General features: G+C 41.6%; 1 pseudogene; it reads left to right on the top strand.

The window, feature by feature from the left end:
• The first annotated feature begins 10,642 nt into the window (after window positions 1-10,642).
• On the top strand, window positions 10,643-25,026 carry LOC149265564 (cytochrome P450 94B3-like; annotated as a pseudogene).
• The last annotated feature ends 253 nt before the right edge of the window (window positions 25,027-25,279 follow it).

A 25,279-nucleotide genomic window follows, 5' to 3' on the forward strand; every position in this document is an offset into this window, starting at 1 on the left:
CAAATGTAAATCTTACCCAGCCTGTCAAGGATTTACACCCTCGGCGCGATAGCACATGATGAGATTGCATGCTGGTAAAGGGTGACAGAAGAGAACCGGTGCAGAAGTTATGGAACAAACGCCCAGTGGTAACGGGGAACTACACCAAGCCTTGGAGCGCCAAGCAGAAGCAGCAAAACCCCGGAGAAAACGGGATATCAAACTTATAAACGCGAGCACACAACCTTGCTACATGGAGCAACCTCCTCCCTCGATCATTCTCAGAGCTTGCATGCCGTAGATCTTGGCGGTAATGCCAAAGTGTGAAGGTGGGAAGGTTCCAGCCTGTACAACCACGTCTGGGCACGTGATCAGGCCGGTGGCCTTTAAGGCTAGTCCAGATGTCTTGTATAGAAGGCGCGAGCATATAAATGGTGGGTGGGACTCATTACCCTTACCAACATGAATTACGAACATCCTTTGCATAGTATTGGGTGGCATCACATCATATTACAGTGGAAGAGTTAAAACCATATATTAACGTTAAACCCTTGGTATTGTGAAGACACCATATCAAATATAAGTTATATACGACGGTGTATGTAAATATATAAGGAGGGTGTTGTTACCATGAAATTTTTTTTTACAATGTCTAAATCCAGGTGAGATATGTGACAAATTGGTATCAGAGCCCAGGTTGCCCATACTGTGGCCTCTGGGTAGGAGTAATATGTGTTCGTTTTTTTTTTTTTTTTTTTTTTTTTAAATAAAAAAAAATTCTTTTCAGCAGAAGCTCACAATGTTAACTGTTGTAGGATTAGACCTGACCGGAACAAGGAAAAATGAATCCGGGAAACAACCCAGAATTGTGGGTGCAGTTGGGTGAGGAGACCCGCAGTACAAATCTGGCCATACTAGAAATAGTTCAAGAGCTGAAGAATGAAATGGCTCGTTTACGGGAGGACAATGCACGTTTGACAATGGAGCAGGAAAGGATACTAAAAAGATTGTCCGACAAACAGAAGCCGCCACTGGCCAACCCTAGTGCAGAGCAGCAGAGAATGATAGAGGAGCAGAATTACCAGGCAGAATCTGAGATTCCAGAAGATGGAGAGGATCAATCTGATAATGCATCAGAACAGCAGACTTCAAAGCGACAAAAAGTGGAATTGCAGGGAGAATTCCGAAAAATTAAACCCCCACACTATGACGGGGAACAAGAGGAAGCAGCTGAAGCATGGCTGATTAACATGAATAAATATTTCCAGTTATATGAGTATGACCATAACTTGAAGGCACGATTGGCCATTTTTCAGTTGCAAGGGAAAGCAACATTGTGGTGGGAAGAAGTTAAAATCGTGAAAGGGGTAAGCGAACGAACCATAACATGGGAAAAATTTCAAAAATATTTTAAAGAGAGATATTTAACAGAACGCTTTTATGATGAAAAAGCAAAGGAATTCCACGATCTGCGGTTGGGACAGCAGACTATGGATGAGTTCATCAATCGTTTCACCTCCTTGCTCCGTTATGTACCCTACCTTAAAGAAGAAAAAGCTAAGGTGCAAAGATTCGTTAGCAGCTTACCTATGTATATGAGGGAAAGGATTGAATTTGACAATCCCAGAACTATGGATGAAGCTATCCGTAAAGCTAGAATGTGCTACCAGCAGAGCAAACAGAAAGGGGACAGTTCTAACAGGAAATGGAATGAGAAAAAGAATAGTAAAATTGTGGGTAACAATAGAGGAAGCCGGGTTGGTGGAGCTAAAGGAAGCATCAAAGGCCAGAGTAGCAGAGCAGCACCGAGAGGTTCTTTCAGGCCCAAGCCTATCAGTGAAACCAGAATGGGTGAGCAATCTGTCAAGTTGGATAATGAGGGAGTAACCAGACCCCCAGTACAGTGCTGGGGTTGTGGCAGACCACACTATGTCAAGCACTGTCCGCAACGGAAGGCGACTGATCAGATCTCCTAGATTCATGAAGCATCAACCGTGGGCGACGTGGGACGAAGTGTGCCAAAAATTAATGCAGCCTTGGACGACCGCCAGGCAGAATACCAGCCCACTATGGTCGAATTTGAAGGTAAAATTTCAAACCTTTCTATCTCTGTTCTAATTGACCCAGGAGCTACTTTGAGTTATATTAGTCCAAAGATAGTTGAACAGTGTAAATTGCAGCCTGAAAAATTCAAGAACCCATGGCTGGTACAGCTAGCTACAGGGACTAAAAGACGAGTAATGGCAAAGATCAAAAACTGTCCTATAACGATAGCCGGACAGCCAGTGGTGGCAGATTTGAACATGCTTCCACTTGGATCCTATGACGTCCTAATTGGGATGGATTGGTTAGAAAAGCATTGGGCTTTAGTGAACTGCAAAACGAAGGTCATACGGTTCAAGGATGACTCTGGAATGGAACAGGAGATGCAGGGAATTAAACGACCAGTGCAGGTCCGGCCAATCACTGCATCCCAGCTAGCGAAATGCATCCGGAAAAGATGCCAAGTGTATGCCATTCAGGTGAATTATGCAGAAACTAAGAATAAAGGGAGTCCGCTAGACCACCTTCCAGTAATAAAAGAATTCGCGGATGTGTTTCCAGAGGAAATTCCTGGATTACCTCCGAAAAGGGATATTGACTTCACCATTGAGTTAATACCAGGAGTTGCCCCAGTTTCGCGGACACCTTATAGAATGAGTGTACCTGAGCTGACTGAGTTGAAAATGCAATTACAAGAACTGCTGGATAAAAATTATATCCGTCCCAGTGTCTCTCCATGGGGAGCTCCGGTGCTATTCGTCAAGAAGAAGGATGGAACTTTTCGGATGTGTATCGATTACTGACAGCTGAACAAACTCACAATTAAAAACAAATACCCCTTACCTCGGATCGATGAACTTTTTGATCAGGTTAAGGGGGCGACAATATTTTCCAAAATTGATTTGCGATCTAGTTACCATTAGATTAGAATTAAAGAAGAGGATATTGCTAAAACAACCTTCAGAACCCGATATGGACACTACGAGTTTGTAGTGCTGCCTTTTGGACTGACTAATGCACCCGCCACATTCATGTGCTTAATGAACAGCGTGTTCCATCAGTTTCTAGACAAATTTGTACTAATATTCATTGATGATATTCTGATTTATTCCCGTTCCAAGGAGGAACACGAGGAGCACCTCCGGATAGTGCTGCAAACCCTGCGAGAGCATCAGCTGTATGCTAAACTTAGCAAGTGCGACTTCTACAAAGAAGAGATTCAGTATTTAGGCCATGTGATCACCAAAGAAGGGATTGCAGTGGATCCTGAGAAAATTAAAACCATAATGAATTGGCCCGTGCCTAAAGATGTGGCGGATATCAGATCTTTCATGGGATTAGCAGGGTACTACAGAAGATTCGTAGAAGGCTTTTCAAGAGTGGCATATCCTATCACGTCCTTACAAAAGAAAGGAAGGGCATTCAAATGGAGTTCGGAATGTCAACAAAGTTTTGAACGACTTAAGCACTTACTCACTACTGCTCCCGTCCTAAGTATAGCTGATCCTAATAAGGATTATGTAGTATGTACTGATGCTAGTCGAGAAGGCGTTGGAGGTGTGTTAATGCAAGAAGGGAGAGTGATCGCCTATGAGTCGAGAAAGTTGAAGGAACATGAACAGAAGTATTCTGCCTACGACTTGGAGTTGGCAGCTGTCATACATGCCCTTAAAATGTGGCGACATTATCTTTTGGGTAAGAAATTTCTGTTATTAACAGATCATCACAGCTTGACAAACTATTTCAGTCAGCCCACCCTGAATGAAAGGCAGGCCCGTTGGGCAGATTTCTTAAGTGGATTCGATTTTGATATTAAACACCTGAAAGGAAAAGAAAACCGTGTGGCAGACGCCCTAAGTCGTAAGGTACAATGTTTATATGAAGTTACTCTCAGCAAGTGGGAAAACTCCTTGCAAGAGAGGATAAAAACAGCAGCAAACCAGGATGCTGAATATCAGCAAATGAAGCGACAAAAGTCACTTTCCAGCCAGGAGAGCCAGCAAGGGTATGAAGTGAGCAAAGATGGGATGCTGTTTTACAGAAAACGACTGTTTATACCAAATGATGATAGTCTTAGAAACTTAATTCTGAATGAGTTTCATACCAGTCATTACGCAGGTCATCCTGGATACCAGAAAATGCTTGCTGCACTTCGGAAAGAGTACTACTGGCCAGGGATGAAAAGACATGTGGCTGAATATTTAGCGCGATGTTTAGAGTGCCAGCAGATCAAGACAGAGCACCAGCACCCGGCTGGGTTATTGCAACCCCTACCCATTCCAGAATGGAAATGGGAAATTATATCCATGGATTTTATAACTGGGTTACCTAGAACAAGGAGGAACAACGACTCTATTATGGTGGTAGTTGATAAGTTGAGTAAAGCAGCCCACTTTATTCCAGTGCAATCGACCTACAGGGCAGTACAAATTGCACACATATTTATGCAGAATGTGTTCAGACTCCACGGGCTTCCAAAGATTATAATATCAGATCGGGATGTAAAGTTTACATCCGCCTTTTGGAAAACACTATTTGCGGAATTGGGCACGCAACTGAACTTCAGCACAGCATACCATCCCCAGACTGATGGGCAGACGGAGAGAGTAAATCAGGTGTTGGAGGACATGCTGAGAGCATGTGTAATGCAAAAGCCGACTCAGTGGGAAGATTATCTACACTTGGTAGAATTTGCTTATAACAATGGATATCACACATCAATTCAAATGTCTCCATTTGAAGTTTTGTACGGACGCAAATGTCGGACGCCCACAAATTGGAGTGGCCCGGAGGATAAGTTCAGGTTGGGACCCGAAATGCTCAAAGAAATGGAGGACATGGTCAAAAGGGTGCGAGCTAACCTGAAGGCCGCTCAAGATCGGCAAAAGAGTTTTGCAGATCGGAAGAGGAGGTTCAAAGAGTATCAGGTGGGCGACCACGTTTACATAAGAATACAAGCCAAGAAGAGTACTCTGCAATGGAGCAGTTGCGCTAAACTCGCGCCTCGTTATTTTGGACCTTTCCAGGTCTTGGCAAGAGTTGGGCCAGTAGCTTATCAGCTAGCTTTACCAAGCCACATTAAAATTCATAATGTCTTCCATGTATCCATGCTTAAAAAGTATATTTATGACCCTAAGCATGTGATCCAGTGGCAGGATATACGGGTAAGAGTTATTTTCAATTGAACTAATTGGAAAAGTGTCAAGAGATAGAAAACTGACACTGTTATTGTTTGCAGGTCGAACCGGAAGGAGAGGTCTTGGTAGAACCGCTGAGCATTCTCGACCGGAGAGAAGTACAGTTGCGGAAGCGGGTTATTACCCAAATTAAAGTGCAGTGGCAGCACTATGGGCCGGATGAGGCCACTTGGGAAGATGAAGAGCTCTTTAGGAAAGCTTATCCGGAGCTGTTTGAGAACGCTAGACATCGGGACGATGTCCAAACTCAGGGGGGGGAGATGTGATGACCCCGTAAAATGTAATTATTTAAAGTTTACTGTGGTAAAAACTGAATGACATTGAGAGACTTATTTTCTTTTATGAGTAATCTGTTAATTTTAAATATGCATTAAAATAATGTTTAAAGAATTACTCAGAAAAGTATTGGGCTCCCAAAAGGGAACTGGAAAAAGAAAAGGAAAGTAGTTAATTAAACTGAAAATAACCACCTTCCCTAACTGGAGGGATTTTCCAGGAAAAGGAAAAGAGGGTGGACAGAATGCTGTGCTGTAGAGACAGACAGAAAAGAAAAAGGAAAAATACCTTGTTTTGGACTAAGTCTGGTAGTGACCAGATAGTCGAGCACTAGGTGCTGTCTTACTGAGGATTGAGATCCGGTAAGCAAAAGCTCGGGGGGAGACTCAGGTCCCGAAGGACAAGTCTCACGGATGGGTGGATAGCGAGCTTGACACAGGAATTTGCAGAAGAAGTGCTGAAGAACTTTCCCTACGAGCGGTGACCAGGTAAGTATCAAAACCCTAAGGTATTGCAATCGTTGTATAGAATGGGTAGCTTAGAATACTTGCAGTTACTGCGTATTATCAGTAGAACAGAAACCCTACAGTACTATTAAATAAATAGAATAACTGTGAATATGGAAATGACACAGAAATGCATGCCTTCGTGTCAATTAGATAACTGTACAACTCTGCATACCGTAGCAAGAAGGGTTATTTATTATTACAGTATGAAATAATAGCAGGGGTTAGGGTTTGAATATGCAGGGCCGGGTATCCTGCGAAGGAGGAATAAATCTTGTAATAGAAATCCATATCCTATTACAATTCAAGAAACCTAAGTACCCTTATCTGGTACGTTATATGGTAACGTATAACCTGGAGAGGAGCCGTAGATAACCTCGGCATTGCAAGGTCTAAAGAGAATTAGGGAGTGGTAAGTAAAAGCTTAAGTTAGAACCGGAATAGGTCCGCGGCTGGAGGAACCCTTGCGGTAGGCAGAAGCCTGAAGCCACTGTCGTTATTCTCATGGACAATAGTCGGTTAGAAAGCAGAGCTTAGCCTCATGCTTGAACCTTACTTTAAAAAAAAACAAAACAGAGGAATTGTTAAAGATTGAAATAGACTGCCCTGATATTACTTCCGAGTATAATAACATTTACATCTTTAACAGATAGTCGAGTAATCTCTAGCATATAGGCCGAATGCGTTACTGCCTGTAAAAATGATGTTAAACTCTATATACACAGTAAAAGAAAACACTGTTATGGTAGAGGAATAAACGTATAGTCAATTACAATATTCGTATCAGAAAATTACAGTAGTCAGCTTTAATATTCATAACAAAAGATTTCAGAGCAAACAGTATATGGCGGACTGAGTCCATATCATGACGGTAAAAGAACAAAATAGAGTATAAACCATAAATCTGTATGACCAAAGGTCTTATCTTTTCAACCATCGCCGAGTTCGACCATACATCCATCGAATGAGATGCAGGTGTGAACCCTCGCGGAACCAACGAGTTCGGTTGGAAAGGGGCGCAGGCCGACACAACCAAACCCTCTTAAAACCATCGACATTACGAATAAACTTTCAGAGCAAGCATTTTAATAAACGAACTGGGTAATGCTTAAATTCAACCCTTACGGGAAATTTTGTAAAGAGAATGATAATAAACATCAGAAAATTAACATTGCTCTGTAACAAACAAAAGAGCCGAGCATGAAAATACACCGTAGAAGTTTAACCATGTTCTTTAATAACCAAAAAGAGCTGCCAAACTTTATGGGTTCAGACCCAGATACAGTAATTCGGTAGGAACTAATAAGTGCTTACATATAATCACAGATGCAAATAATACATAGCGAATTAATGTTCCAAAAGCTGCAAAGCAGCAGTCAATAGCACAGTCTCGTGAACTTGAGACCTCGACCCCAAAACTGCCATAAACAAGAGGGAAGTTAACCCAGCTTCCTCATAGGCAAACCCCAACGGGTATGAACGTGGAGATTAGAAGGCCGTTTACCGCCATCTGCGCCAACCATAGAGGAATAAGGTGGCTGGGGTTTATAATGAAGCACAGCGGTAATCCCTCCGACAAAGATACTCAGAAATCGTAACCAGAAGTTTACACCATAATGTAAGGAAACGAAACTATGCGTGTACATGTAAACATTGAGAGTAATAGCAACAGAGAGCAGAGTAGACCGCCGAAGGAGCCACGATAGCGGATCTGCACCACCTGTCACTCAAAAGAGAGATGGCCGTTATACTGTGCACTCATTAAGATAACCCTAAATAATATTGTGAATCCAGTTAACAAATGTAAATCTTACCCAGCCTGTCAAGGATTTACACCCTCGACGCAATAGCAACATGATGAGATTGCATGCTGGTAAAGGGTGACAGAAGAGAACCGGTGCAGAAGTTATGGAACAAACGCCCAGTGGTAATGGGGAACTACACCAAGCCTCGGAGCGCCAAGCAGAAGCAGCAAAACCCCGGAGAAAACGGGATATCAAACTTATAAACGCGAGCACACAACCTTGCTACGTGGAGCAACCTCCTCCCTCGATCATTCTCAGAGCTTGCATGCCGTAGATCTTGGCGGTAATGCCAAAGTGTGAAGGCGGGAAGGTTCCAGCCTGTAGAACCACGTCTGGGCACGTGATCAGGCCGGCGGCCTTTAAGGCTAGTCCAGATGTCTTGTATAGAAGGCGCCAGCATATAAATGGTGGGTGGGACTCATTACCCTTACCAACATGAATTACGAACATCCTTTGCATAGTATTGGGTGGCATCACATCATATTACAGTGGAATAGTTAAAACCATATATTAACGTTAAACCCTTGGTATTGTGATGACACCATATCAAATATAAGTTATATACGACGGTGTATGTAAATATATAAGGAGGGTGTTGTTACCATGAAATTTTTTTCTTTACAATGTTTAAATGCAGGTGAGATATGTGACATATAGGGCGGTGAATTCTTTTGAACAAGATAAAGATAAGAATTTCAAATTTGAAATATTTTTTAAATTTAATAGATTCAACAATTCCAATATTATTTAGATTATTTTACCAAATTATGAGTTTTTATTTAATATTTTTATTAGAGAAATCAATCCATAAAGAGCAATTTATCTATCAAATTCCATTTCAACTTATTTAACCTATCAGAGACCATGTTGGTAAACTTTTACTTTTACCACCCGGGCTCGGCCTCCGATAAGAAGAATGAGGAGGATCTAGCCAAAACTAACAAAGGTTCTAGCAGGATCCGGTACATAACTATTCTTTTGCCAGTAGGAGAGGTAGATAAGGGTAAAAACAAAGTGGATTGTACTGGTGAGGTAGTTCTATGTACAGAGACAAACACGGATATTCATTAGGAAGACACTGAGATTTCTATCCACGAATTCCTCCTGCAATTACGTTATCGATAATGATCCCAGATTGGAAACCATACAAACCCAACACTTTGATTCCGGCAGTAGGCAGTTGCGCTTTTAAATTGGTCGAATAAAATCATAATTGGCATTGGATGTAATCATCATTTCAGATATTTTGGTTGGGAAGTTTTGGCCCTCATCCCTTGCTGTGGAATTTTCGGCCCTCAATGGGCATTGCACCAATTTTTCCTTTTAGGAAATGATTCGATTTAATTAAAATTGTGTTATTTTTTAGGAGATGAATTTATTTAATTAAAATGGTGTGTTTTTTTATTGTGGTGTTCAGAGATGTATTTTATGGTGTAATATAAAGGAGATGTATAATTTTTATATGTAATTTTTTTTATACACACAACTTTGAGTTAACATATATCTTTTTTAAAATAAATAAAACATTTTCTTAAATAAAAATTTATTTTTTATATATTATATATATTAAAAATAAAAATAAAATATTTTTTATTAATTATAACTAAAATCATTATGAAATATCAATAACTTATTGATATTATAAATGTTATAAATAATATGAACAAAATATCTATAACTATTTCACTTTCATTATTACCTATAATTAAAATATTTTTATATTAACTTTTAATAGAAATGCAATAACTAAAACATATATATTTCACATTTTTTAATAATATTTATTTATTATTCAGGTGGTTCATAATTATTTTTATCATTTAAAAAAAATTATATAACTAATTAAGATAGAAATAATTCTTTTATTATTTGAAAAAAGATTTATTAAAGTGAGCCCAGGAAAAAAAGATTTTTGATAAAACTAATAAAAAAACATCTTCTTTTATTAAAGTGAACCAAAAAAATAGATTTTTGACAAAAACTAGTTAAAAAATACATTTTCTTTCCATTGATCTCACTCCCTTATTTAGATGTTCAGTAATTTAGAAATCTACGACCTCTCCTCTCTGATTATACGTCAATATACGTTAATTTAGATGTTTAGTAATTTAGAAATCTAAGAACTCTCCTCTGATTATACGTCAATATACGTCATTTGACGAGCTGAATAGAAAATTACAAGCATTGCATCTATCTATTACGAAGGTAAGGTTTATTTATGCATGCAATTTTGCTCATATATTATTAATTTGTGAAAAATCTCCAAAACAATTTTAAAAATTCCCTATAATTGACATCCACATATATTATTGGATAATGTGAAATGAAGACTCTTCATTCATTGCTTTCAATTTGATTGCTCGAAGGGTAGGTTGACTCGAAACAATAATGCAGCGGAAAGTAGCGGGCATCTCAAACACCGATTGATGGACAGACGGGGGATGCATGAATCCTAAAGTCGGTTTCCTTCGCTCACAAGGGACTTTTCAATATTCGGTGGTTGTGAGTTTCGTGGAGAGCGGGCAAGGCAGTCGCATGCGCGCTTCCCGATGCCCGGTGTGGTCGGCCTACCGTCAAAATCTTGGTCCGACACGAAAGAAAAGCTAATATACACGAGTGACGTTGCCGTACCGCTTCTCAAAAAGATTGCCGCACGTGAAATCCGTGTTGGATACAGTTTCAGATAGTGACATTCGCTTAGCGAATCGAGAGCGTAAGCAGAGCTTGTCGGTTTGATTAGATTAAGAAACCGCGGCTTTTAAAACCCCTCATCCTGCTGGTCGTGATAAAAGCGCAAGCTTCTTGTTGCGAGTGCAAGAAAGTGCGTGAAAACTTCATGGAGGAATCTCTAGTTTTACTCTCCTCGCAGATCCAGAGGACGGATCTAATATTGATGTTCTTATTCTTGGTGATCAACGGACCCAGACGGTATCCGGGTGTGGGTTCGCTGCTTGCATTTTGGAGGAATCGAAGCAAGCAATTAGAATGGTACGCCCAGATGCTTTCAGAATCCCCCACGCAGACCATCGTTGTAACGCCCTGGCAGTTTGGGCAGGGCGCGCTCCACGTTTCACCCGGCAAAGACATGACCCGCGGGCGGACCGGGCAGGGCGACCCGTGCACGGCGACCCGGCGGGCGCGTTTGCGATGGGCGGTTGGGCAGAGTCACCCGAGGAGGCAGCGACACGGCACGCGGGTGTGACAACCCGACCGGGCAACACATGAACGAAGGCGAGTTGAGGACGAGCAGGGCGACCCGCGCCCAAGGGTGAACGATAACAGTGGGCAGTTCAACACGGGCGCGGCATAACTGAACGAACGCGCAGAGGTATGTTCGGTGAACGGACAAGAACCAGGCGTGTACCGGGTGGGCGACCCGAGGGCGCACCGCACACGACGGGCGGGCGACCCAAGGGCGACCCGCGCCCAAGGGTGAACGATAACAGTGGGCAGTTCAACACGGGCACGGCATAACTGAACGAACGCGCAAAGGTATGTTCGCTGAACGGACAAGAACCAGGCGTGCACCAGGTAGGGCGACCCGAGGGCGCACCGCACACGGTGGGCGGGCGACCCAAGGGCGACCCGCGCCCAAGAGGTGAACGACATCGCTGTGGAAGGTTCAACACGGGCACGGCATGACAAAACAGTTGCACAGAGGTATGTTCGGTGGACGGACAAGTACCAGACGCATATTGGGTGGGCGACCCGAGGGCGCACCGCACACGACGGGCGGGCGACCCAAGGGCGACCCGCGCCAAGGGTGAGACCGCTGAAGCGAAGGCACAGGGATATGTAGAGAGCAGGAGGAGCTCAACAAGGCGCGACGGACGAATAGCGGACGGGTGAGCGTGGAGCAGGGACGTGCGACGACAGCGTGCGGCAATGCGATAGGGAGACGAGCTAACAGCGACGTATGTGAAGCGCTCATACACTTAGCAAAAATGCGAAGGAAGAACAGCGAGTTTATAAAGAGCGTGGGGCGGCCTTGCACTTGGGCACGGGCCGACCCACTAAGATAAATCGTTGGGGCTTCTAAACATAAAATCGGGGGTCGGCTTGAGGGCAGACACCCCTCCAACAAATGAGTTGAGCAACATATAAAAGGAGGAACGCGAAGATCATTTGGAGGCAAGCAAGTCTTGGATTGCTCTCTCTACACTCACACAAGGGTAAAAGACGCAGATGTTATGCGCACATCTCATGCGCAGCAAGAGATAGTGCGCTGTTTTACCGAGTTGGTTGTGTAGACGGGCGGAGGTGTTAAACGTGGACGCAGGTCGAAGATCTAACGAAGGTTTGTCATACGGTGGCACGAGGTTATGCGCAGGCCGAGTTGGCTGCAGGTTAACATTCCGGTGACACGAATTGTGCGCAGACCCGAGTTGTCTACGGGTTTGGGTAAACGGGTGACACGGTGGGTGCGTGGCCGAGTTGGGGAGTTGAGGCTCGGGTGAGCTAGCTCCGCCATAAGTGCGTACGCACGGTTGTATGGGCATTGGCCCTTTGTTGTAATCGGTTGTGTTGGCCGTGGATCTTGCCCGGCAACACGTATTGTTGTATATTGTATTATTGAATGGTTTTCATAATATAAGGATTCGGGCGAACTCGGTTGGGAGTTGCCCCTCCCGTGAAACATATGTGTCGTTGTTATTTATATGGTTCGATTTCATGTTGTGATAATTGATGTGTATGTTGATGAAAAGATTTATGTAATTGCTTAATTAAGTGTTGAATTAAGTATATTGCTGGTTAAAGGCGTAGTCCATAACGTAAATGCGTTAAAAGGGTGAGCATTGGTGGTGCCGTACCCGCCCAATAAAAGAAAAAAAGATTGGGGGCGTGACAGGTGGTATCAGAGCCCGGTCAGCGAGCTGGTGTTGAAGTATTTTGGAATTTGGACAAGGTTGTCTCGGTTGAAAATTGAAGGTGAATCTGCTTACAAGTGACTTGGAGAAGCGGTGAATGGTCGGGACAAGATCACAGAAGAAGATGGCCGCTGATTCTCAAGCTGGGTCCAGTCACACAATGAAGGATCCCGCAAAAGATCCTCATCATGAATTCATGGACAAGGTAATCAAAAGGATGGAAACCTTGGAGTCTACCTGGAGCCAAGATGTGAGCTCGCTTATTAAAGAGCGAGAAGCTATCTTGAAACTCAGGGAAGAGCTGGTGGAACTCCGTACGCAACATGAGGAACTCAAGAGGCAATATGAGTTCACGGAATTCATGTGTACACAATTGGAAGGGAGAGTCAAAGAAGTTGAGGAATCCAGAGACCAAGGTCTTGCAGAGATTACAAACTTGAAGGGGACTCTTGACAAAGTGAGTAAGAGTCTTGAACAAGCTAATGATGAGATTGCGATATTGAAGAGAGCCATGAGGCATAACTCAGGTGGAGGAGTGCCTCATGTAAAGGTCAAGGAGCCGAAGTCCTATGACGGTACAAGGAGTGCAAAGACACTCGGTAACTTCTTATGGGACATGGAGCAGTACCTAGAACGATTGAGTCTACCCGATGGTGAGGCGCAAGTTAAGGTGGCCGCTCAGTTCCTAACAAATGATGCTAAGATGTGGTGGCGACGAAGAGCAGATCAGATCATCAACGGTAGTGCTGAAGAGATCACTTCGTGGTGCGACATGAGGAAAGCCTTGCAGACTCACTTCAGTCCTCAGGATGAAACTTGGGAAGCAAGGACAAAAATCAAGTTCATCAAACAAACCGGGAGCTTGCAGGCATATCAGCGAGAGTTTTCAAGTGCAGCTCTAGAACTTCCCGATATGGCAGAGAAGGACAAGGTGTTCAACTTTATTATTGGGTTGAAGCCTTGGGCCCGCAACGAGGTGAAGAGACAGAAGATTAGGACACTTGAAGAAGCCTTTGCTGCAGTTGACAAGCTGGCGGACCATCATGATGAGACTTCTAGTGAAAAAAAAAAGTTCGACAAACCAAAAGAAAAAAAGAAGGACTCTCCGAAATCAAAGGATGGTGCAAAGTTCAAAAAACCCTTGAAGTGTTGGCTATGTGAAGGGCCACACACGGTGAAGAATTGCCCATCTAAACCGAAGATAGCTACTGTTGCACAACCTGTTGAGGAGGATGACAACGCTTCCGTAGGAATGATGCAGATACTTGGTGCGGCTGCTACTACGGAGGTGGCTTCTAGGAGAGATCCAGAAAGGAATAGGTTGGAATATGTCCAGATGAAGATAGGTGGAGCCGATGTTCTCACTATGGTTGATGGTGGGGCTTCACACAATTTCATGAGTGAAGACACTGCAAGGAGACTTGGGCTGAAGTTTGTCCCTGCAAGGGCACAAATGAAGACATTGAACTCTCCCCCTATGGCGATCCTTGGTATGGCCGAAAAGGTGGACACCACACTTGGTGCATGGACCGGGAAGGTGGACTTCACCATAGTGCGGATTGACGATTATGAGGCAGTATTGGGGATGGAATTTATGAAGCAGTATGAAGCCATGGTAGTGCCACATTTGAGGAAGCTCTTCATCTACGATGGAAGGGAAGATGTGCCCATTGGTGTTCCAACCATTGGGGTAACAAAACCTGATCGTAAGTTGGGAGGGATGCAAATGGAGGACAAGGTGAAGGTGGACAAGAGGTTGTCCACAATGGAGGCAAAGATTGCGGAACAATCTATAGTCATCCAGACACTCTCAGATAGTATCTCGGACTTATCGAGGAGACAAGAGTTAGTGGAGGACGATGACGATGATGAGGAGCTGTATGTGAGGCCGAATATCCAGGGGGAAGATCGGGAAGAATACTTACAAAGAATGGAAGTTGAAGATCCTGATAAATGGATCGAATTGATTAGTAAAGGAGAGCCCTCAAGCTCTCCCCACACATCTTCTTGAGAGGACAAAGAAGATGGGCTCATTGTTGGCTGCTCAAGGCAGTGAGCCCTCACTTGGTGATTGAGCAGGTAGGAGGACATGTTGCAGAAAATGGGGGTTCCCATAGACCTGGACATGGGACCGTGGAGTGTTGACATGCGGTTGACACTTGGTTATGTGCGTAGGCACATGGAGCTGACTTGGTGGAGGCAGACTTTACATAGGTTGACGGTTACCTTGTATGAGGGAGCCTACATCATAGTAGATATCAGTCACGGTGGTGGTTGATGTGTTGTCGGGACGACAACGTCTTCGGGTGGAGGAGAGTGTAACGCCCTGGCAGTTTGGGCAGGGCGCGCTCCATGTTTCACCCGGCAAAGACATGACCCGCGGGCGGACCGGGCAGGGCGACCCGGGCACGGCGACCCGGCGGGCGTGTTTGCGATGGGCGGTTGGGCAGAGTCACCCGAGGAGGCAGCGACACGACACGCGGGTGTGACGACCCGACCGGGCGACGGATGAACAAAGACGAGTTGAGGACGAGCAGGGCGACCCGCGCCCAAGGGTGAACGATAACAGTGGGCAGTTCAACACGGGCGCGGCATAACTGAACGAACGCGCAGAGGTATGTTCGGTGAACGGACAAGAACCAGGCGTGTATCGGGTGGGCGACCCGAGGGCGCACCGCACACGACGGGCGGGCGACCCAAGGGCGACCCGCGCCCAAGGGGTGAACGATATGACAGTGGGTGGTTCAACACGGGCGCGGCATAACTGAACGAACGCGCAGAGGTATGTTCGGTGAACGGACAAGAACCAGGCGTGCACCGGTCAGGGCAACCCGAGGGCGCACCGCACAAAGTGGGCGGGCGACCCGCGCCCAAGAGATGAACGACATGGCTGTAAGGCTCAACACGGCCGCGGCATGACAAAACAATTGCACAGAGGTATGTTCGGTGGACGGACAAGTACCGGACGCATATTGGGTGGGCGACCCGAGGGCGCACCGCACACGACGGGCGGGCGACCCAAGGGTGACCCGCGCCAAGGGTGAGACCGCTGAAGCGAAGGCACAGGGATATGTAGAGAGCAGGCGGAGCTCAACAAGGCGCGACAGACGAATAGTGGACGGGCAAGCGTGGAGCAGGGACGTGCGACGGCAGCGTGCGGCAATGCGACAGGGGGACGAGCCAACAGCGACGAATGTGAAGCGCTCGAACACTTAGCAAATATGCGAAGGAAGAACAGCGAGTTTATAAGGAGTGTGGGTCGGCCTTGCACTTGGGCACGGGCCGACCCACTAAGATAAATCGTTGGGGCTTCTAAACTTAAAATCGGGGGTCGGCTTGAGGGCGGACACCCCTCCAACAAATGAGCTGAGCATCGTATAAAAGGATGGACGCGAGGATCATTTGGAAGCAAGCAAGTCTTGGATTGCTCTCTCTACACTCACACAAGGGTAAAAGACGCAGATGTTATGCGCACATCTCTTGCGCAGCAAGAGATTGTGCGCAGTTTTACCGAGCCGGTTGTGTAGGCGGGCGGAGGTGTAAGACGTGAACGCAGGTCGAAGATCTAACGAAGGTTTGGCACACGGTGACACGAAGTAATGCGCAGGCCGAGTTGAGGCTGCAGGTTAATATTTCGGTGGCACGAACTGTGCGCAGACCCGAGTTGTCTGCGGGCTTGGGTAAACGGTTGACACGGTGGTTGCGTGGCCGAGTTGGGGAGTTGAGCTCGGGTGAGCTAACTCCGCCATAGTGCGCACACATAGTTGTATGGGCATTGGCCCTTTGTTGTAATTGATTGTGTTGGCCGTGGAGTCTTGCTCGGCAACACGTATTATTGTAATCTGTATTATTAAATGGTTTTGATAATATAAAGGCTTCGGGCGAACTCGGTTGGGAGTTGCTCCTCCCGTGAAACATATGTGTCGTTGTTATTTATATGGTTCGGTTTCATGTTGTGATAATTGATGTGTATGTTGATGAAAAGATTTATGTAATTGCTTAATTAAGTGTTGAATTAAGTATATTGCTGGTTAAAGGCGTAGTCCATAACGTAAATCCGTTAAAAGGGTGAGCGTTGGTGGTGCCGCACCCGCCCAATAAAAGAAAAAAAGATTGGGGGCGTGACAATCGTGGTGGAGCGACTCGGTTGAGATCGAACAGTTGTGACGGCGAATCCGGAGAATGTAGAGCACATGCTGAAGACGCGGTTCGACAATTATCCCAAGGGCGAGACTTTCACGGCCATTCTCCACGATCTGTTGGGGAAGGGTATCTTCAATTCTGATGGGGACGCCTGGAAATTGCAGCGGAAGGTCGCCAACTACGAGTTCAATACCCACTCTATCCGCAATTTCATTCTACATGTCCTGGAGGCTGTCACGGATCGACTCTTGCCAATTCTAGAGGAGGCGAGCGAGCGGGGTAGCTGCTTGGATTTGCAGGATATTCTGCAGTGTTTTGCCTTTGATAATATATGCAAAGTTGCGTTTGGGGTCGATCCGGCTTTTCTCGATGGAAGTCTTCCTGTTTCGGAATTGTCGCAGGCTTTCGATTTGGCAACGGAGCTTAGCGCTCGGAGGTCCACTGAGCCCATCTCGTTGGTGTGGAAGATAACGAGAATGCTTAACGTTGGCTCAGAAAGGCGCCTCTCACGAGCGGTGGAGGCCGTACACCAATTCGCAATGGATGTTATTCTGCAACGCAGACAGGAGATCGCCAACGGCTCTCCCTGCAAACAGGATCTGCTCTCTAGATTCATGGGGATCACCAATGTACAAGCAGATCTGCCAGAATGAAACGCCTATCGTTCCGAAGAGTTTCTTCGAGACTCCATCATCAGTTTCATTTTGGCCGGCAGAGACACCACCTCGGCTGCACTAACGTGGTTCTTCTGGCTCCTCACCTCACATCCCCATGTTGAAGATGCAATACACAAAGAGAACACGTCTCATGGCCGTCAAACCCGGAGCCAAAAGGGAAGGAAATCCCCTGGTATTTTCATACGAGGATCTGCGAAGCATGCATTACCTACACGCTTCAATCTGTGAATCGATGATACTTTATCCACCGGTCCTTTTGGACTCCAGACACGCCCTCCACAACGATGTTCTGCCCGACGGGACTTTCGTGGGCAAAGGCAATCGGGTGACTTATCACCCGTACGCCATGGGTAGAATTGACGCCATGTGGGGCGCCGACTGTCTGCAATTCAAGCCGGAAAGGTGGATGAGCGAGGATGGCCATTTCGTCCCGCAGAGTCCATTCAAGTTTGCAGTCTTCCATGGAGGCCCGCGGACCTGTCTGGGTAAAGACATGGCGTTTGCTCAGATGAAATATGTTGCGGCGAATGTGATTTCCATCTTCAGATTGCGGCGGCCTGCTGAGTATTCTGCTGCGGGAGCTCCAAAGCTCATTCACAGCTTGACTGCGCGCATGAAGGGGGGTTTTCCCGTTGTTGTTGAAAAAAGGGAGGTGGGCTTTATCTCATAGCAGTAGCTTTTCTCTAACTTTCACTGTTCTTGTTCTCATTGTAACTTCGCTATGGTTCAGCTCCCAAACACAAAGAGAAGGCATTCGAACCTTAGTTTTACATTTTCTTTAACATCTTCTCCTTTTCTGCGTCATTTTTTTTGTAGCGTTGACACTTAGTGTCTAATCCGCCACTGTCGTCTATAATCGGCCTAAGTTTCTTAACTTCAATTACTGTACTATTTGGGTTGGCACTTCTGTGTTTTACGATATCAGTAACTTATTAATGTACGGATGAACATTGGAAACGAAGGCTATCGTTTACACTGAGAAAGCTGGCAAATATCATTATGGGTTTAACGAATTCTTCGTTGTATTAGCTTGTCATTTTTTTGGAATGAAAATTTTAAATTAGTATTTTAAATTTATTATTATTTTTTTAATTTAGAATTGTTTTCACTGCTTGTGAGGGTAAACATGAGAAGAAGAGTTACTATGACATGACTTGACTTCCTAAATCACATTAAGGAAATGGAGTCGAGAAAATGAAACTTTAATGACTTTTCTTACTAGCTACAGGCCTACAGGAGCTAACCATCATGAAACTTTAATGACCTTCCTCAGGAGCAAGAACTAAATAACCACTCCAAGTGCCCAAACCCTTAGATACTTCATTCAGGAGTTAGCCCTCATGAAACTTTAATGACCTTCCTCAGGAGCTATAGAGCCCACAGGAGCTAAAAAACCACTCCAAGTGCCCAAACCCTCAGATACTTGCATTTTAAGTGATCTATACTCAAAGTCACTTGCATAAAAGGACAAGCCAAAGACTATGACCCTCCAATCGGATGGATAACCCCGCGTCCCAACGACTATAGTCTAGATTTTCCAATTCTGAGTATGCGACCCCAAAATTTGAGCTAGTTTTTGGGAGCTACTATCCAAACCTCTTTGCGAGCTTGATAAAAAATTATAGAATGATGAATGACATAAGGACAAAGCCATTAATGCAAAACTTAGTTGAAAACTAACTTAGCGTAACCATGACAGACTTTTCGTCAAACACGTAGTGAACATGTAATCTACAAATCATAAATGCATATCTGATCATAGGGGTTTGATACTTATCTCAGAATCGTCAAGAAGATCTAATGCCCTCTCACAATGGCTTCAATAACATCTATTAGGTCATGCATTCAATAACCATTCATTTACCAATCAAACATGTTAAGAGCCATAAATATAATTTCTCATGAAACCAAGCTTATAACCATCATATAACCAGAATAATAACAGTAATAGAACAACCATCAAAGCCACATAATAACAAGTATAAATATTCATAAAAGTGCAAGAGGAAAAGAACTCTTATTAACATATGCAAAAGTCAACCAAGTCAGTCACTTCCATGTAGCACCCGACCATAGATTAGGCTGAACCAAATCTCTTCTTCAGCCAATCACCCTCGTGCCATATTCCAAGCATGAATGTAAGATTTCATGGAATAAACCAAGCAAAACCAAACCATACTTCCAAAGGCCAACCACCTAACCCTCAACCAGTGATTCCACCTCATGATCGGACATCACTAGCCATCACCATATTGATCTCTACCCAAGGTGTCCACGACTCTGAAGCATTTGTTCCAACCCAACTCCAAGACTAGTAACTTAACCCACAGTTGTCATAGGGCTCCAAAGATTTTGTCCAACCAAGGATTAAAGACTAGTAAGTCAACCCACCAAGGACCCCAGAGCCTTTGTCCAACCAAGGCTTCAAGGACTAGTAATTCAACCCAAATTGTTCCAAGGCTTCAAGAGGGTTTGTCCAACTCAAGGACTAGTAGTTCAACCCAAATTGTTCCAAGGCTTCAAGAGGGTTTGTCCAACCAAGGCTCTAGGAACTAGTAACTCAAACCATGGCCATGAGAAACATGAGCACCAATAAGAAACAATCAAGTGGGAAAACCACAACACCATGGCTATCTGGGAAATGACAAGGCTAGGCAAAACCACAATCAATCTAAGAATCCTCCATGTAAATGACAAATCATAACCAAATAATCACATGCATATATCATGCATGCCAAAACTAACAAGAAAAGCATACATGCAACTTGATACCTCAAAGCAATCGAATTGAAATGGTTGATCTTGCTATCCCCTTGCGCTTTTCTGCTTTTCTTTTGCCTTCTTTTGTAAATCCAATGAAAACTATAGTGCTCCAAACATGCTTCAACAACGCTCCAAGATTTCTTTAAGTGTGTAAGAGTAGGAGAGAGAGAAAATAGAATGAGTGTGCCAAAGAATGAACTTACAAAAAGTTTTGAATTGATTCTGAGAAGATTTTTTATCATTGAGACTTCTATTTTTTCTTCAATTTTCCTCACATGCAATTTTGTGATCCTTCACTTCTTTTTCTCTTATTTTCTTTTATTTTGTAAATAAATACCAATAAATGCCTCTTTGCCTTTGTCATTGCCTTTGTCAATTTCCATAGCCATAAATTAATCACAAGTAATCAATATCACTATGTTTTGCCCAACATTCAACTTGGAATACATGTAGTATGACTGTGGTTTTATTTTGTCTTTATTAACTTTATTACATACATTTTTAACGGAAAATTTTATATTTGTGTATTTATAGAAAATTATAAAATAAATAATAAAGTGATAAATTCTTTTGTTTAGAACTTTGTAATTGATTGGCCATGAAAATTTTAATTTAAAATTTTATCATGAAAAAATACAGAAAAAACTATATATAAAAATTCAACTTTCATTTTAATTTTCAATTTATATTAATGTATAACTGAATTTAAGATAGAAATAGTGATGCATATTCATCCATTTAAAATCCCCAAGTCAAATGCTTTTTTAATATCATATTCCTCCCAAACCTATAATTGTTATAGGTATACTTTTCTATAGGTGCATAAGAACCTTACTAGAGACTTAGTAGAAATTTGGAATTTCCAAAAAAAATGAAAATCACATGTTTATATGTATGGTATACTTACAAATTTAATGTCACATATTTATTCTATTTTTTATATGTGTTTTTTTACAAATATTTTTAAATTTTTTATTAGAAAAACTAAACTTTTTATAATATTAAGACAATAAACAAACTTAGACCATTTTTCCTATATAATAAAGAAAATTTGAATATTGAATAGAAAAGAAATTTTTAAAATATAAATATACATTAAAATATTTTGTCAAAGTTAAATAAAGCTATCATGTAAGTGGCCAGAAACAAATATTGAATCTACAAATTAATAAGGATTATTTAGGACACGAAAGTAGGTTTGAAACCTTTGGCTCAAAGGCCTTCAACCTCCATACAAATGTAAAACCAAAGAAGTAGTTGATTGTTTTTAATGCTATAACTCGAAAATAAACCATGTTCAATGACTTTTTTGCCTACAAATGGAAGCCCTTGTTGTTACGTAGGGATCCCGCTTGAATTCGTATTTTATATCTACCACATGATCAATGGAGATTATTTACAAGATTAAGGCTTCTGTGATAAGATATTTTAAGGTCATGATTTGAAATCTTTCTTTCATATCATAACCTTCTCAATTTTAATCTTCATCCATAATGAGTATTATTAGTATTATAAATTAAACAAACACTTTTATGTGTAAGAGATTTTCAAATATGATGTATTTTTTCAAATTCTTAGCAATCATGAGCTAAATGTTGAACCTATTTTTAAGTAGGTTTTGAAGTACAACAATATCTTTTTTTGAGTTTTCTCTTTCCCAATCAATATTGATATTGTACTTTAAGGTTTTCTTATATATAATTAGGTGTTTCATTTAAAAAAACATGTTTATAAAAACTTATAATGTCAATATTCATGATGACTGAAGTCTTTTATGGGATGAAAACATTCATAATATCTACAACCATATAATATTTACCATAATTGTCACATTTATTTGGACCATTTTCCACCACCTTTATTACTTTCTATATCCTCTAATACTTCTAAAAATTAAAAATAATTAAAAATAATATGATATTCATATTCAAATATTATCTCAAAATAAAAATAAAAAATCCCTTACCCTTCTCCATTCACTTACCATTGTTATCCAACCCTCTTCATAATATGTCCTCTCTTTTTACCACCACATTCACTTACCATTGTTATCCAACCCTCTTCATAATATATCCTCTCTTTTTACCACCACATTCACTTACCAACCATTGTTATCCAACCCTCTTCATAATATGTCCTCTCTTTTTACCACCACATTCACTTACCATTGTTATCCAACCCTCTTCATAATATGTCATTTCCTTTTACAAATACACATTAGTTGTATAATTTTGCGAAGGGACATATTGGAATATATATAATTTTAACTAATTTTATTTGGTGAAATATTCATAGTTTTATATATGTTATATCAATTTTAAAGTTTTATATAAAAATATATTTACAAATTATTATAAATAAAATTTTATAAAATAAATATAAAAAATATAATTTTTGATTAATTTTTATGGAAAAAATTATAAAAATTAAATTATATATTGATTATTAATAGAACAACAATAATTAAAGTAAAATACAAAGTTTAATTTTGAAAAATATTTTTTATTAATATTTTTTTAATGAGATCATAATTTGAGGGGATTATTGCAACTTTCATATAATATAATGTCAAGTGAATATTTATCTCATAGATTTGCTAATGTAATTTTTAGATATAGTTGTAATATTATTGTCATGAATTTTAAATATGATCTGGACAATAATTTCTTATTATTAAGGTTTTTTTAGCAAAACCACCAAAAATTAAAATCCCTAAAAATAACCCATACTCAAGTAAATAACAAATTTACTATAATTTCGGGTTATCTTGAGTGGTTAAGAAAAATAATTATTAGCCTCTCAACACAAGGTTAAATCCTACTAGTGATATGATAAGCTTTGATGCTTTCTTTATTGGAAAATGAATGGGATATAGTTGTCCTTATGGAACCCACAATCCTAGTGTCCATTTATATATTTAATAATGAATGGTGTTGGATCCATTTTTTAATTGTATTTATAAATTCCAACAGAAAAATCCAAAACTTAGATTAAATTGTTCCCTTCTTATAGCTATAGTCTAAATGTTACATGTTTTATCTTTTTTTCTAGCATATTCTCTAATCAAATTTTATTCAAATCCCATAACAGAAAAATCCAAAACTTAGATTGAATTGTTCCCTTCTTATAGCTATAATCTAAAAGTTACATGTTTTATCTTTTTTTTCTAGCATATTCTCTAATCAAATTTTATTCAAATCCCATAAGGATGTGTTGGAATCACAAATTTGAGTTATGAAATGTATAAATATGGAGTCTCAAAGAGCTTCTTAGTGTGTTGAATTCATTTAAGTATTCAAAAACAAGATAATATATTTTAGATAAAAAAAAAACATTATCTCACAAAAAATTATAATTTTGGATTCAACCTAAAAAATCAAATCATAAAATAGTTAGAGCGTGCACTTCTTATAGCCATTCTCCAATAGTTCTACAGTTTGGCCCTTTTTGGGGCATATTTTTTTGGTAGATTTTGTTTGAAATCTAACATAGATGTGAAGAAATCACAAGTTTGAGCTATGAAATTTTGTGTGAAATCCAACAAAATGGGAAAGAATTACAATTTGTAGATATGAAATGTGCACAATCAAAATTTCATAGATATTTTCCAAATACATTTATGCTTTAAAAAACACATTTTCCTAGTCTATTACTTTTACATTCAAAAACACATTTCCCTAATATAATACTTTTACTTTTTTTTTTACTTTTTATAGGACATTTTTATAGTCAATTTTATCTAAAATCTATTAGAGATATATTAGAGTCACAAGTTAAAGTTATCAAATGTGCACAATTAAAATATCACAAAAAATCATAAATTAAAGTTATCAAATATGCACAATTAAAATATGACAAAAATATTTTTTAAACTATTAAATATATTTATATATTTAAAAATATATTTTCGAAATCCATTTATGCTTTCAAAAACACATTTTCCTAGTCTATTACTTTTACATTCAAAAACACAATGATGGCCCAGCCCTGGTGACGTGGTCTCGGCCACGTGACTCACCTCAGTCCCACGTGGTCACACTTGCGTGGGTAAATATCTGCTCCAGCACCGATGCGCATTTAAGTTTTCATCTTCCGGTTACCAGGTGGATCACCGGTCCTCTCCGTGGCTTCCCGCCTTTGTAAAACCCTTAAGGTTTTAGTCTTGGCTCATTTGCTTCCGTCTCCCCTTCTGTTCCAGCTCCGCATGGCTATAGCGCTGCCCTCTGTGCACTGACACCTACCTAGCTCTCACTCTGTCACTGATGGTGGCTCTTGTTCGAAATGCAAAACCTTTGCTGTAGCTGCTGTCTTCGTCGACCCGGTTTGGAAGTCTGTGGTAAGGATTTGTATTTTAATGGCTTTAGCTAAACAGTCTTTTGGTTTCCAGTCTCTGAACTCTGGTCCTGTGCAGGTATTCGCAGCCACAGAGTTACCTTCCCTCCGAACGCAACCAGGCTTCAAGGTAACCTCTTGTTCTATGATTTATCGTCCTCTGCCATCTGTTGTCGACACTTACAATGTTCTTGTGCCTTTCAGCTTGTGGTTTCGTTTTGTGGCTCGGCAACCTTCGTCGACCCTTGGGTAAGTTCACTGTTCCTTTACTCCTGCAACTTACAATATGACTCGGCTTCTTCTGACATTATTCTGGTTATAGAGATGAATTAATTCATTCTGTGCTCCTGTGCAGGTGGGTTGGGACTATGCTCGTGAGGGTTTCTTCTATACAGTCTTCGGCTTCCTCCAATCTCTGGTTTCCTTTGACCGGGTAGGGTCTATTCTCATTTAAGCATTTCTTTAGAGTATGTAATTCGGACTAGCTGTAGGGTTCTGCTGGTTAGGGTTTGTAGAATGGGCGTGCCCTTCGCTGGCATTCACATCTTCAGGGTTTCGCTTCTCTGTCTCATTGTATGGCCTCCATGCGTCTATATCTTAGACTTTGCTGTTACGACAGTGCCGCTTTTGTTTATATGACTCTGTTGTTGTCTAATGGACTGTGGTGTACGAAGACTTATGAAATACTGT

The sequence above is a fragment of the Pinus tabuliformis genome, chromosome 6 (assembly GCF_031772625.1).
Source record: "Pinus tabuliformis cultivar Carrire ecotype Pingquan chromosome 6, CPIR1, whole genome shotgun sequence".
In the NCBI taxonomy this organism is placed as follows: domain Eukaryota; kingdom Viridiplantae; phylum Streptophyta; class Pinopsida; order Pinales; family Pinaceae; genus Pinus; species Pinus tabuliformis.